Genomic DNA, 14,792 nt, shown 5'->3' with positions numbered 1-14,792 from the left:
ATGGTGGGCAAAATAAAAATGGCCCAATAAAATGTTTATAATAAGACTGACACAAAGTTGTCCCTTGTTAATGAACATCATAGAGGATGCTACCATTGACGTCGATGCACTGCTTTGCTCACTTTACTAAACTGAGGTGCGCTTAGCAGCTCTACCCGAGAGACAGTAGTGACTGTGTTTTCAGTGTTTTGTTAGCTCTTGTAGTGCGTGGATTATTTGAGTACAGCTGACTTTTCAGTTAACCTCACACCCAACAATCACAGGGAGATCACATGATCAAGGTACCCAGGAGATTGCAGTGATTCTGCTGAAAGTTCACTCTTTTCCAAACAACTCACGTGCTCGTGACAAGGTTGTCATCGTAATTTGTGCCGTTGATTCGTCTAGCTGAAACTATCCGTACAGTTTTCATCTTCTGTGAGTTGATCCACATATGGGTTAAATGTTTCTGAAGAGACAAGTTAGCATTCACAGTTTAAGATGTTCAAACTTTTTGGATGGTTGTGGTTTTTATTCATTACAGAGCCTGTTTTGTGTCACTTTTTCACCAAGATTTACATTGCAGACTTTGCTAGAGGTTTTGCCAAAACACTTCCAGTCTTAAACGCTCGCACAAACAGTTCTGCACACATTCGCACGAACGCTGTTTTTTGCGCATAACACTCAACAACAAACACATGCCATTTTATCACGACCATCATTTTGTGTCGTATTTAGCTGGTGACAAAACACAACTGTTCCTCTCATTAACTCACACATAATGATTCAGTGAAGTACTTGGTACAGAGCAAACAGAGGACATGCATGCGCAGAGGTGTGACAACAACTGACTGGTGCATCGAAATCACAGTTTCCATCAGTTTCTGTGATGGGCAGTTTGCAAAGTCAGTCTTGTAGATATTTCCCAGGCCAACTGCATTTTGCTAGCCTCGCAAAACTAAAACAACTGGGGGTATGTTACATCACTGGGAGAAAGTAAGAGCTCTTTAGGTAAAAGATGCAAATCAAGATGGATAATGCACCAAAGTCAGAGCTATAGCAGATAACTAATTATAATGAAGAAACTGGACTTGGGTGGTTTTAATCTACATATTTGTGAAATAGAGCTCTCACGAATCTGGTAAGTAGTAGTTAACCAATAAGAGTGTAGTGACACACAGTCAGCCATTCCATGACCAAAGGATTTCCGAATAAAATTTTGTACGACCAAAAAGCAGCAGAAACCCTACCTGCTTACAAAAAAAAAACCCTCCTCAGAAAATTATATGAGAAATGACTGTATAAACATAAGTACACAATAAGAGAGAGATTTGCAATAAGAGTGGGGTAACATCAGAACTATAACAGCAAAAACTGCTCAAGCAGTCACTAGTTGTAGAAATCAAAGGAAGAAGTCCAAGAAATTAAAATACATTAATATACTAGAACGATGATTCAGAAAGATTCCTTAAAAGAAAAAAGTTGTATACCACAAACTATTACAAAACCAGACAAGATAAAGTAAAGATGAATACAAAAATAACTAACAACAGGAGTGAAGCAATTCAATGATGTAACAAAGCAGGTGTATTTCTCCCCATTATATTTTTATTTTCCCCAAATTTTTTTTTTTTAAATTTGATTTTGCAAATACTTTCTACAGCATTATTTATATGGTCTGTGCACAGTACCCAAAATCTTCACTATTAAATCACAGTTACCCAATTATCACTATTATTTCTTTCCTTTCTCAGACGTTATGTCTGGTTATTATTATTATGTTGTTATTATTATTATTATTATTATTCACTGAACGATGGAAACTTCAGGTAGGAATATCAACAATATAGGAAAAGATAGATTGTTACTTACTGTAACGAACACACATTAAGTTGCAGACAGGTACAACTAAAGCACACTTACATAAAGCTTTTGGGGGGGTGGGAGGGGGAGAAAAGGAGAAGGGATTGTAGTGCATGGGTGGAGGGGGGGGGGGGAGAGAGAGAGAGAGAGAGAGAGAGAGAGAGAGAGAGAGAGAGAGAGAGAGAGAGAGAGAGAGGAACGCTGTAACGCTGTTTGGTCGAGTTTGCAGAGACTAGAGTGCCAACAGGGAGAGTGTCTCTCTGCACCCATACACTACAATCTCCACGCCCCCCCCTCTCCAGATTGCTGCTTGCATCCCCTGTGATAGTTGCATTCTGGCCCGACATACTGGAGTTCGTTGTCATGTGTGCATGACGTGTGTTTGTGTTTATGAATGGTGTGTTTTTCTCTTTTGCTGATGAAGGCTGTGACTGAAAACTTTATGTAAGTGTCTTTTAATTGTACCTGTCTGCAACTTAACATGTCTTCTTTAAGATCGATTAGATTCTTCTGGTTAATCAGAACTCATAAGTGTAATTGGTTTACCTCAAAACCATGCTAATTACAAATACCAGTAACATTTAACTTTTTATAATAATTCATATGTAAACATATACCCAATAACTAATGACCTGATAAAGTAGATCAAAAATATATACAAATGAGTGAAGCAATTGTACAGCCAATGTCGAAGATATGGCAGTAACATTTGCACACCTTTAGTTTCAGATTAATTAGCATTCTTAACTAAAACATTGTTACTGAAGTAGAATCCCATATTTTGGCACGCTAGACAGCACAATTCGATAGAAGTTATTGTTGTATCTAAAAGTTCACATTCAGAAGAAACTCTCTCCACTATTCAGTTAATTAGGAATGTAAATTTTTAATTGTCACTTAAAAAACTCCAGCAAACAACAACAGAAACTTCAGTTTTAATTACTGTAATCCTACAAAAGAGAGACTGCTGGAAGCCATTTTAGTCAGTGTGCGCAAGGTCATAATATGAGCAAGATCTGTGCTCAAAATTACTGCACAATGTAGGTAGACAAGTTAGCATAAATCACGTTGGGCAGAGTTTTATGTAAATTCCATGTTAGAGAGTTTATAGAGTGACTATTTTTCAATTATTGACTGTGAACTCTCAATTAATTTCATGAACTGAGTTATCTTGAACAACGCATTCTGCAATCTCTGACAATAGTATTGGACTGTGAACCACACTATTTCCAAATTATACTTACTGTACACATTGTCTATGTACCAAGTTGACTGTTATATTCCAAGGAAAGTGATTTGTGAAAATGTCTTAAGGATTTACTCACCACATGTAAATTATTGTGAATCAGTATGTCTATGTAAAGTTACTGCACTCGAACAATCATATTATGGGACATCAACAGAATGTAGTATGTGACCAACCATTTATCTGCACATAAATTATGATAATTGAGACTCAAGCTGGCCTTAAACAGCTATTTAATGTCAAAGTGCAACTGAAGTGTTTTCAACTGTAAATCTGGTGTGGAACACATAATGTAAAATAGCCTACCTATGACAGACTCGACTGAGGCACAGCTACCGGAGGCATATTAGCACATGTGAATTAGGGTAAAGTCACAGCAGGTCAGTTAGACAGTAGAAAATTCTATTCATAGAAGGCAAGAGTTTTCATACAATGTAATGAAGTACTTTAATAAAGATAAAAAATATGAATGTTTAAGTGATAAGTAAGTTACAATGGTTAGATTTCTATAAAAAGCTTTGGACAAAAGAGTACGACGCAAATGGAAGAGGTGACAGAGTTAGAGGATGTGCTACAAAAAGTGAAAAACGGGTAGACATCAGGATACAGCAACACACACACTGAATTGATGAAGTTTGTGTCTCCTCTTATGAAATCTATGTTACTTCTCTTCTTCAACAAATGCTGGACTATGATGGAAATTCCAAACAGCTGGAAATTAGTCACAGTAACAAATATACTTAAGAAAGCGGAGAGGAAAATACTGCGACAATTATAGTATTTCATTACACAACCTTGGACCAAGATGTTTTTCAAGATAGTAACACGAAAACTCGCTGCAATTTTTGGGAATAGTTTATTAAAGGAGCAAACTGAGCTCAGAGGGGGCGGTTGCCATTCAGGCAACACATGTAATCAGAAAAATAATTGAAAACCATGCGCAATATAATAGAGAAACACATTTGCTACCTACTGACTATGTGGAAGCCTTTGGCAGTGTAAATAGGAGAACACTGCAGGAACTAGTAAACAGAAGAGAGACACCACACCACTTACTACGAGCAATCCAACAAATGCAATAAGGTTCTAAAATTGCCATTACCAGAAAAGAGAATGTTAAAGTAGCGAAAAATTTAAGCTTACCACAGAGATGCAGCTTGTCTCCAATGCTTTCGATATCTACTGCACATTTACAATATGTGGAGACAATCGTCGAAAGAAGTAAGAGTTTTAAACCCATTACTCTATCCAGCAGAAGTATCCAACAGTCTTTCTGATTACCAGCTTCTTACAGCTGACAGCAAGGACAGCCTTCAAAAACCCATTCATAAATTAAATATTACTGGCAAGTGCTAAACTTAAAAATAAAAGTCATAGCTTTTAAGGGTCAAGACACAGTTCCAAGCAAAACTGCAATAAACGAATAGAAAGTAGAGCAAGTGAACGAATCCAATGTCTTGGAAAATACCATGTCCTTCGCAAATGAAAAAGACATAGCAAAAAATTTGAAAGATTCAGTTGTATTAATGGAACCATATACAGAACACTGGATAAAAATGTGAGGAAAGAAACCATAGTGAAGGTCTACAAAACAATGGCAATACCACCTAAAATTATGGCTGGAATACTTTGACAGTAATAGCTGGGTATCAATGAAAAATACTAGCCGCAACAATGGAGTTTTTATGAAAATAACAGCTGGCTATTGTTTATCTGATTTGATACGGGACAATCAGACAAGAACTTTGGAGTTAAAAAGCATAAATGAACAGATCAGGGAGCAAAGAAATGACTGGAGAGATCAAGTCATAAGAATGAATCAAAATGGAATGTCTAAAATAGTAATGAATTCTCAACCAATAGGGAAAAGATCAATAGGTACTCCAAGAAAAAGGTGGAGATATCAGATAGCAACAGAACACAGACAACAGAGGCACCAAACTAAAGAATACGACTGGCAAATGTCTAACACTGTGAGGAGGAGGAGGAAGAAGAAGAAGAAGAAGAAGAAGACTATAAGCACAAGTCTTTACAAATAAAACAGAATGAGAAATTACATGTAAGTTAACATATTTTCAGCATCATGGTGTTTATACTTCAAACTTCCTGACAAATGGAAACACTTGTTATTTGAGACTTGAAACTGGACAACTGACATTTTGCAGGAGAAGTACTATATACATAGCTGTCCTGGATAGAAATGGTAGCCAGTTTGAAACCAGTGTACACAGTACCATAATATGAAAAATTCATTATTTTATTTTTGCAAATAATGCTCATTCATTTCTCTTGCCTTTCAGATTATTTATAAGCAACACATTTCTGAAGGGTAAAATTCTGATTTGTGTGTATTATCATTTAATAAATTAATTAATTAAATTTTATTAACTCTTCAGGCTTTCCCGGCAATCTAATGACATCTTGGGTTGTCGAGAGTTCTGCTGGATATCAGCGTCGTACTTGCACGATATTTCGGTCACGTAGCTCGTGACCTTCATCAGGTGCGACCTGAGACTGCTCCTCGAGTGGACCTGGTCCAGTATTTATGCCTATGGCCTTCCCCCTCCACCAACGGCTGCAGGCGCTTCCTCTGTGGTCCACGCCCATTCCCTGCGACCTGCTGGAGCGTTGCTGCTCCGTTTTCCTTCCGCTGCGGTTCTAGGTGTTCCCTCTGCGGTCCGCGCCCACCAAACCCGCTCCTGGGGGTTTCATCTACGGTCTGGGATACCAAGCGTTCCCCCTGCGGTCCGCGCCTGCTCACCATGACCTGTTGGAGCGTTGCCGCTCCGTTTTTCGTCCGCTGTGGCTCTGGATGTTCCCTCTGCGGTCCACGCCCACCAGTCCCACTTCTGGGTGGTCCATCTTCGGTCTGGTGCGCCTGGCAGTCCGTCTGGGGCTCATTTCATGTCTCTGGTCCAGAGGAGCAGTCTCAGGTCGCACCTGATGAAGGTCACGAGCTACGTGACCGAAATATCGTGCAAGTACGATGCTGATATCCGGCAGAACACCCGACAACCCAAGATGTCGATAAATTTTATTACCTTAGAGCACAACAGAAAAAAGAGAATTTTGTCTCTCATGCATCAACCAAAGTTTGTGATAATGTGCGTCCACTTTGACCAGTTACCTAACTGTGTGGTGCGATGCCACGGTGTGTGTGATGTTTTTTGAAATGGACCAAGTTCGTAGAGGGCATGTTTGAGTATGCCGTGGTGCTCTCTAGTGTGGGATGTTTATGTTTGTCAACCGAGTAAGACGTTAGTGATTTACTGGGCTCTTTTGAGTGCTGTTTGTGATAGTAGTATTCTGGCAATTTGCAAGTCAGTTACTTTCAAGTTGGCAGTTATGGGTAATAGATTCATTTTCATGTTTGGGGTTATTGCTGCAGTGTATTGTTTATAGTTGGAGATTTACTTTTACGTTTCTTTTTCTTCTATTTTTTATTTATGGATATGATGATTGAGGAAAGTTGCCGCATCTCAGGCCACCAACCAGTATAACATCGTGTTGTTGGCAAGACACAAATGTAGGGTCTTCTATGTGGAGAGGTTCCTCATTCAAGAAGTTTAGGCTGGCCATTTGAGAGATTGAGTTTATGACATCGTTTTTGCTATCGCTAGATTCGTGTGTCAACTGACTTTGGTTGGTAAGTGTCTTTTTTATGGTTAAGGTGCATAATTGTGCATTTCTTGTACATAGAAATAGATGTTACTGCAGTTTTTATGAATTTTTAGGCTGTGTTGTTAGCTGTTGGTAATGATGTTCAACTGTGATTGGCAGGTATCAACAAGTTTGTTTTACATACTTTGGTAAGGTGGGAGTTTCGATATTAGTTATATGAGTAAGTTTTGGAGATTTGTCAAGTTGTGTGTGATTCTGTGGTATGGTAGACTTCGAGTGATAGGTATCATAGACTTCATTTGAGAATGGAAAATTGCTCAAGTCACACTAATACCCAAAAAGGGAAGTAGGAGTAATCCGTCGAATTACAGGCTCATATCATGAACGTCGATTTGCTGTAAGGTTTTGGAACGTATACTGTATTCGAACATTATTAAGTACCTTCAAGACACACAGTCAGCAGGGATTCAGAAAACGTAGTTCTTGTGAAACACAGCTAGCTCTTTATACTCATGAAGTATTGAGTGCATCCAACAGGGGATGTCAAATTCATTCCATATTTTTGGATTTCCAGAAGGCTTTTGACACCGTTCCTCACAAGCATCTTCTAACAAAGCTGTGTGCCTATGGAATATCACCTCAGTTGTGTGACTGGATTTGTTATTTCCTGTCAGAAAGGTCACAGTTTGTAGTAATAGATGAAAAAACATAAGTAATAACTGACGTTCCCCAAGGAAGAGTTATAGGCCCTCTATTGTTCGTGATCTATATTAAAGATGTAGGAGACAATCTCAGTAGCTTTCTTAGATTGTTTGCAGATGATGCTGTCATTTACTGTCTTGTTAAGTCATCAGATGATCAAAAACGAATTGCAAAACTTATTTAGATAAAATATCTGTATGGTGCGAAAAGTGGCAATTGACCCTCAATAAAGAAAATGGTGAAATTATTCACATGAGTACTAAAAGAAATCCACTAAATTTCAATTAAGCAATAAGTCACACCAATATGAAGGCTGTAAATTCAACTAAATATTTAGGGATTACAATTACAAATAACCTAAATTTGAATGATCACATAGATAATGTTGTGGGTACAGCAAATCAAAGACTGTGATTCATTGGAAGAACACTTAGAAGGTGCAAAACGTCTGCTAAAGAGACTGCTTACACCACGCTTGCCTGCCCTATTCTGTAGTATTGGTGTGTGGTGTGGGATCAGCATCTAGTAGGACTGACGGATGACATCGAAAAAGTAAAAAGAAGGGCAGCTGGTTTTGTATTATTGCGAAATAGGGGAGATAGTGCCATAGACATGATACGTGAATTGGAGTGGTAATCATTAAAACAAGGGCGTTTTTTGTTGTGACGGGAACTTCTCATGAAATTTCAATCACCAGTTTTCTCCTCCAACTGCGAAAACATTCTGCTGGGACTCACCTACATAGGGAGAAATGATCATCACGATAAAATAAGAGAAATCAGGGAACGCACAGAAAAATTTAAGTGCTCATTTCTCCTGTGCGCAATTCAAGAGTGGAACAGTAGAGAGACAGCTTGAAGGTGGTTCATTGAACCCTCTGCCAGGCACATTATTGTGAATAGCATAGATGTAAATGAGCTACATAGGCCAAGCGAAATTTCTGGTACTGTGTGATGGAGCTAAATATGGGTTCATGTACTTCATTGCATTAAACAAGTCAAATGAAATATCCAATTTTATTGTGGATCTATGGACCCGGTTTATGAGTAGTCTGTTTGGCTAGCCTGTCAGCAAGTTCATTTCCCAGGATTCCAATATGTCCCACAGCCCATACTAAGACCACTGACCGTCCACATTGTTTATGTCCTCAAACAGACTCTTGGATGGCCATTACCAAAGGATGGGCAAGGGCAGCACTGCAGCACTGGTTGAGAGGTTTTAAGGCACTCAAGGAGTCACGACAAACGAGGAAGAGCTCCCCCGTGCAGGAACAGATATGCTCAAGATCGCAAGAGATGGCTACTAGCTCTGCAGTGAAAACACTACAGCTATTAGGCAAGGAGTGCAAGTGAGTATGTCCTGCATGAGCATAAGCAAACCCGACGTAGCCATTAACCATCAAGCCATCCATGTAAACTACCTCTGAACCCTGGGATGAGACAAGAGTAGAGAGAAACAGGCTGTGGAGGGCCGCAGAGTGAATCGAGTCTTTTGCAACCTGTGAGAGGTCTAGATGAAGCTGTGGTAGAGGTAAACGCCATGGTGGTGTATGTGAGTGAACCCAGAGGACAGGAAAAGACTAGAGCTCATTGAGAAGGGACTGGGCAAGGGCTAGAATTGTAATCCCCAATCTGGGCTGCCATTGCAGGAGATGGATTGTCGTGTTACGGAAAAGGAGATGGTAATTTTGACAGTCAGGCACGCTGCGAATGTGTGCAGCAGTTATCGCCTGATCTGCAATGGAGGAACGCCAGCTTCCACGAGAAGGCTGCTCACAGGGCTCATTTGGAACACTCCCTTTGCAAGTCAAACTCCAGAGTGGTGTATAGGGGCCAGCATCTGCCATGCTGAGGGCAATGCTGAAGTATATGCCATGCTCCCATAGTCTAGACTGGACTGTACAAGGGCTTTGTATAGCTACAACAGTGAAGTGCAATTTGCACTCCAGTCGGTGTTACTCAGGCATCGAGGAATGTTAAGGTGCTGTCAGCACATTTGCTTAACCTGACGAAGATGGGGAAGCCGTGTTAAGCGGACATCAAAAACCAATCCTAAAAAGCAATAAGAGTCTACTACATTAACAAGATGATCATCAAGATAAAGTTGAGAACTGTACAATGGCAACAGAAGTGTATGATGCAAGTCTTGGAGGCTGAAAACTGTAAGCTGTGGGTGAGGGCCCACGATTGCACTTTCCCGAGGGCTCCCTGTGTCGACGTTCAGCCCCACCAATAGATGAGCAAAATGAAATACAAAAGTTGTCAGCATATAAGAAGGGCAATAATGAGGACCCCACAGCTGCTGTGAGACCACTAATGACCACTAAAGAGAGTGGGACGCTCAGCACAGAGCCCTGCAGGACCCTATTCTCTTGAATACAGGAGGAAGTGTGTAAAGCACCAACTCGAACTCTGAAGATGAGGAGCGACAAAAAATTGTGTATAAAATTCAGGAGTGGGCCCCAGTTGGATAAATCAACAGTTCCTGGTTCCTCAAGTTGCCCCTAGCGGAAGACAGTGCCTTGGTGGTTGCTGGAAATCGCTGCAGCCATTAGGGATTGTAGGCGCGAACATATATCATAATTGACAAAAGGATTTCAAAAACAGTTACAGACTTCCAGTTCCCAAAAGTAAGTATGCATGTCCCAGTCAATAACAGCAGTGGAGACAATCACCAAAAGTTTGAGCCTTCAATGAAGAATTTGAACTGATAACATCTGCTATCCCTGACAGACCTGCTAATATACTATTAGGGGACATCAATGCATCGGTGGGTCAGGAAAGAAAAAAACAGTGAAAGGACATGTAAGTCAGGGAAGGTCCACTAACTACTGCACAACTTAACATTATTTATAAAACTTCCTGGCAGATTAAAACTGTGTGCTGGACGGAGACTCGAACTCGGGACCTTTGCCTTTCACGGACGGCAAGTGCTCTACCAACTGAGCTAACCAAGCACGACTCATGCCGGCCAGTAAGTTTCATATCAGCGCACACTCTGCTGCAGAGTGAAAAATCTAATTCTGGATTATTTATAAATATTATATTTTGACATTGTGTTTTTTTTTTACATCTGTATTTTTTTTACATACAAAACATTCTGTTAGCAAAGTTCTGTGCTGGATAATGTTCTTTGACCAAAACTAGTCACATGATAAAGAATAAATTAAACATCAATCTATAGTTTTAAATTACACCATTTCTACGATTTATCAAACAAACAAAAATCAATCAAAAAATATTTTGAGGTCATGAATGTTAAGAAAGAAACCAATGTAGAAACCCAGCACTATTTAACAACTTTCAATGTAAATTCCACCCCTAACACTACAAAGTAATGTCAGAAGAATAGTTTCTTTTAATTTTATGTGGAGAGATTGAAATAGAAGTGCAAGAAATACTTTGTTGATTCACTAATACTGAAATCACCAACTGGATTCACATGAGCATACGCAAAAACAGCTACACTTAGAAAGCATAGTACAAAGATGTGGGGGGGAATGTACTCTGCGAACATGTAGCCTGCCTCCGGGAAAGGGGATAAACAACTCCAAAGAGCATAAGAGTCAAGAATGGATAGCATGAAAAACAAATGACTCAATAGAACAGAATTTACAAAGGAACAAAATGAGACTAAAATTTAAGCACAGCCTTTCAAAACATGAACCAATTACCTTTTGCTTGAAAGGGGACTGAAAACTTGCAACAAGCAGTAGAGAAATCTCCCCACTGTTGGCGAAATACTTAGTACAACTGTTGATCTACTGTGAATCACAAATTACGCTTTCTATGGAATACACACAATGTAAATTGCATTCAATAACAGTAGATATAGGTCTGATTCAACAAACTGATTATGAAGTTCAATGACAAATGAACTTCTAGAGAGGGTTCACAATGAAGATTGGTCTCATGTCTATGAAAAACGACGTCTGAATACAAAATTCAAAATATTTCTACAAAAACTGATAAAGCACTTTGATACAGCCTTTCTTCTAAAAACAGTAAATACAGAAAGAATAAAAGAGACAATGGCTGGATTACTAAGGGGATTAGAATTTCTTGCCAGAAAGAGAACTGCACCAAATCTGCAAGGAAAATAATGTCACAGCAGATATGCACACCCACTACAAAACTAACACAAAAATTTTGCAAAAGGTTATAAAACAGACAAAAAGAATGCAGAATGACTGACAGGCATATAAAAATTCTACAAGTAAAGTAAAAGCAATGTGGGACATCATAAATACGGAAACAGGCAAGAAATTGTCTTGTTACACAAAGAAATAAAGTAATTACTGAATCAAGCAAAATAGCACATCTATTCAACAGCTACTTCACTGGAATAGCTGAAAATTTACTGAAAACTAATTTTGTTGGAAATCAGAAGCCAGCAGAAAATCAGATCAACAGCTGTAAATTATCAGTGTTTGTGTATCTGTAAGCAAGGAGCAAGCAGTCCGGGCTGTTACATAACTAAAATCAACATAATCAGCAGCAGTTGACAGCATGCCCAGCCAAATCTTACAACTGTCTGTCCAATACATTATTGAGTCCCCTCACTCATGCATGTAACTGCTCATTTGAAACAGGCATCTTCCCTCATCAGCTAAAAACATCCAAAGTTATTAAAATATTCAAAGCTGGTGACAAAGATAAAGTGATAAACCATTGCCCCTTGCATTAACATCCTGTTTTCAAAAATGCTGGAAAGAAAGTACAATAAGTTAATAACTTTTATAAACAAAAATGGAGTATTAGCCTGTTCCCAACATGGTTTCAAAGTAAGAAATCAACTGAGACGGTGAATGCATAACCACTGTTATAAAAGCCATTGATTTAAAACAGCAAATAGCAGGTATAGTTTTAGACATGGTAAACGACGGAACACTTCTAAATAGATTTGAATACTTTTGCATAAGGGGATTAGCAAAGGAATGGACTCGTCTATTTACAACTGTCATAGCAAAAAACTGCATTGCTGTTTGAGTATGTTATATCGCAAAATTAGAGAAGGGAATTCAGTCTTACCCAATAAAAAACTCTATGGCAAATCTCTCTCCCCACCCCAATCAATTCCGGTGAAAGAAGGAGCTGTTTATTATAACCTTTCGGCATGAATAACAGGCCAGTAATTATACCATGAAACAGATACAGCGCTCCCCTCTTATCGCAGTCCACGCAAACAAAAATACGAATCTCTATTTCAACTCAAGATATATTAATAACGAAATACAATCATTTTTTAAGCTCGTGATAATTATATTATGAAACCCTCCTCTAGGTCCTAATACACTGGCGTAAGTAACTACAAGTAACTAATGATAATTACAGTATTATCATCCATCTCTCACTTGCAATCTGCAGATATAACACGTAAAATAAAACTGGTGTCACAAAATTTTTTTAACCCTTTGTTTTCAGTAGTGCCTTCCCGCTCTCATTGATGACCCTGAAATTTAAAAACAAAACAATGCAATACCAAAAAGGTTCAAATCAGAAACCTTCATTTATTCCTTTTCCTCTTGTCCATAACTTCCATTCCCTGACAATTACATGTTTTGCAACACTACACAGACTCCGCTGTCACTTGCTATTCGCCAGCTGTCAACCCAAAGATATTGCTTGCAGATCGATGGCCTCGTTCATTGTCCTTTTAAATTCCGTGTCGCATACAAAACATTTAAAATATAATTACAACAATGAAAGCGGATTTTTATACTTCGTTAAAGGTCAGTTCACATGTTATCTCCCACGGCATCAAAACATTCCACAATGCATTTCAAATTGTGGCCATCTACATCTATACTCTGCACAAAAGGGGGTGACGGTGAACTATGCTGTCACAAAAATCTTTGGTCATTTGTCAAATGACTGATAGCCAACCAATATTTAAAAACAAATTAAAAAAATTCTGAATGACAATTCCTTCTACTCAACAGATGAATTTTAAGACATAAAGTAGTAACTATAAAAAAGTCTAATCAAAACTTAGGTTAAACTGACATGTTCCACATCATTACAGAATGTCGCAATCATGATTTATGGAAAATGTGGTAATGTAATGTAAACCACCATGAGGTGTACGGCAGAGCATACGTCCAATTGTACCTGTTATTAAGTTTTCTTCCTGTTCCATTCGCGTGTGGAGCGCGGGTAGAATGATTGTTTGAGTGCTTTGTGTGTGCAGTAATTATTCTAATCTTATCCTCACGAACCCCTGTGTGAACGATACGTAGAGTAATCATATAAAACCAGTTCTCGAAACTTTGTTAACAGACTTTCTAGGGACAGTTTACGTCTATCTTCAAGGGTCTGCCATCTCAATTCCTTCAATATCTCTGTGACACTCTCTCACGGAGTAAACAAACGTGTGACAATTCATGCTGCCCTTCTCTGTATACGCTCAATATCCCCTGTTAGTCCTATCGTGTAGGGCTCCCAACACTTGAGCAATCTACATCTACGTGATTACTCGGATATTCACAATAAAGTGCCTGGCAGAGGGTTCAATGAGCCATCTTCAAGCTGTCTCTCGAACGGCGTGCGGGAAAAACTAGCACTTAAATTTTTCTGTGCGAGCCCTGATTTCTGTTATTTTATAGTGATGGTCATTTCTCCTGTTGTAGGAGGGTGTCAACAGTGTATTTTTGCAATCGGAGGAGAAAACTGGTGATTGAAATTTCATGAGAAGATCCCGTTGCAACGAAAAACGCCTTTGCGATTGCAGTCTTTCTCAGCGTATTCCAATGATGAATTTTCCTCGGGTTATCAGCCGAGTGGTGGCGTCGTCTTGTCGCAACGTTTCGATGAGTTTCGTACCTATCATCTTCACCAGATGAATTTATGAAAAACGCCTTCGTTTTAATGATTGGCACTCCAATTCACGTATCATGACTGTGGCACTAGCTCCCCTATTTCTCTATAATACAAAACGAGCTGCCCTTCTTAAAACTTTTTCGATGTCATCCGCCAGTCCCACCTGATGCGGATCCCACACTGCACAGAAACACTCCAGAATAGGGCGGGCAAGCGTGGTGTTAGCAGTCTCTTTGGTAGACCTGCTGCACCTTCCAAGTATTCTGCCAATGAATCGCAGTCTTTGGTTTGCTCTACCCATAGCATTATATATGTGATCGTCCCAGTTTAGGTTATTTGTAATTATAATCCCTAAGTATGTAGTTCAGGTTTGTGTAACTTACCGCGTAATCGACATTTTAGTGAATTTCTTTTAGTACTCATATGAATAACTTCACACTTATCATTATTGGATGTCAATTTCCACTTTTCGCACAATACAGATATCTTATCTAAATCATTTTGCAATTCGTTTTGGTCATCTGATTACTTTACAAGACGGTAAATGACAGCATCATCTGCAA

At 39.0% G+C, this 14,792-nt stretch overlaps 1 protein-coding gene across 4 annotated transcripts in view; it reads right to left on the bottom strand.

The window, feature by feature from the left end:
• LOC126481957 (uncharacterized) overlaps window positions 1-13,069 on the bottom strand; it is a 67,402-nt gene extending 54,333 nt beyond the window's left edge. For 2 of the 4 annotated variants that reach the window (XM_050105916.1, XM_050105919.1), the window contains exon 1: window positions 12,915-13,066. The gene's annotated coding sequence lies outside the window, so the exon portion shown is untranslated. Of the gene's footprint in view, window positions 1-12,914 lie in introns of all 4 variants that reach the window. The other 2 variants (XM_050105917.1, XM_050105920.1) reach the window with 2 other exon arrangements.
• Window positions 13,070-14,792: the final 1,723 nt, after the last annotated feature.

This window comes from Schistocerca serialis, chromosome 5 (genome assembly GCF_023864345.2).
Source record: "Schistocerca serialis cubense isolate TAMUIC-IGC-003099 chromosome 5, iqSchSeri2.2, whole genome shotgun sequence".
Taxonomy (NCBI): domain Eukaryota; kingdom Metazoa; phylum Arthropoda; class Insecta; order Orthoptera; family Acrididae; genus Schistocerca; species Schistocerca serialis.
This window is presented reverse-complemented; position numbering and strand designations above follow the sequence as displayed.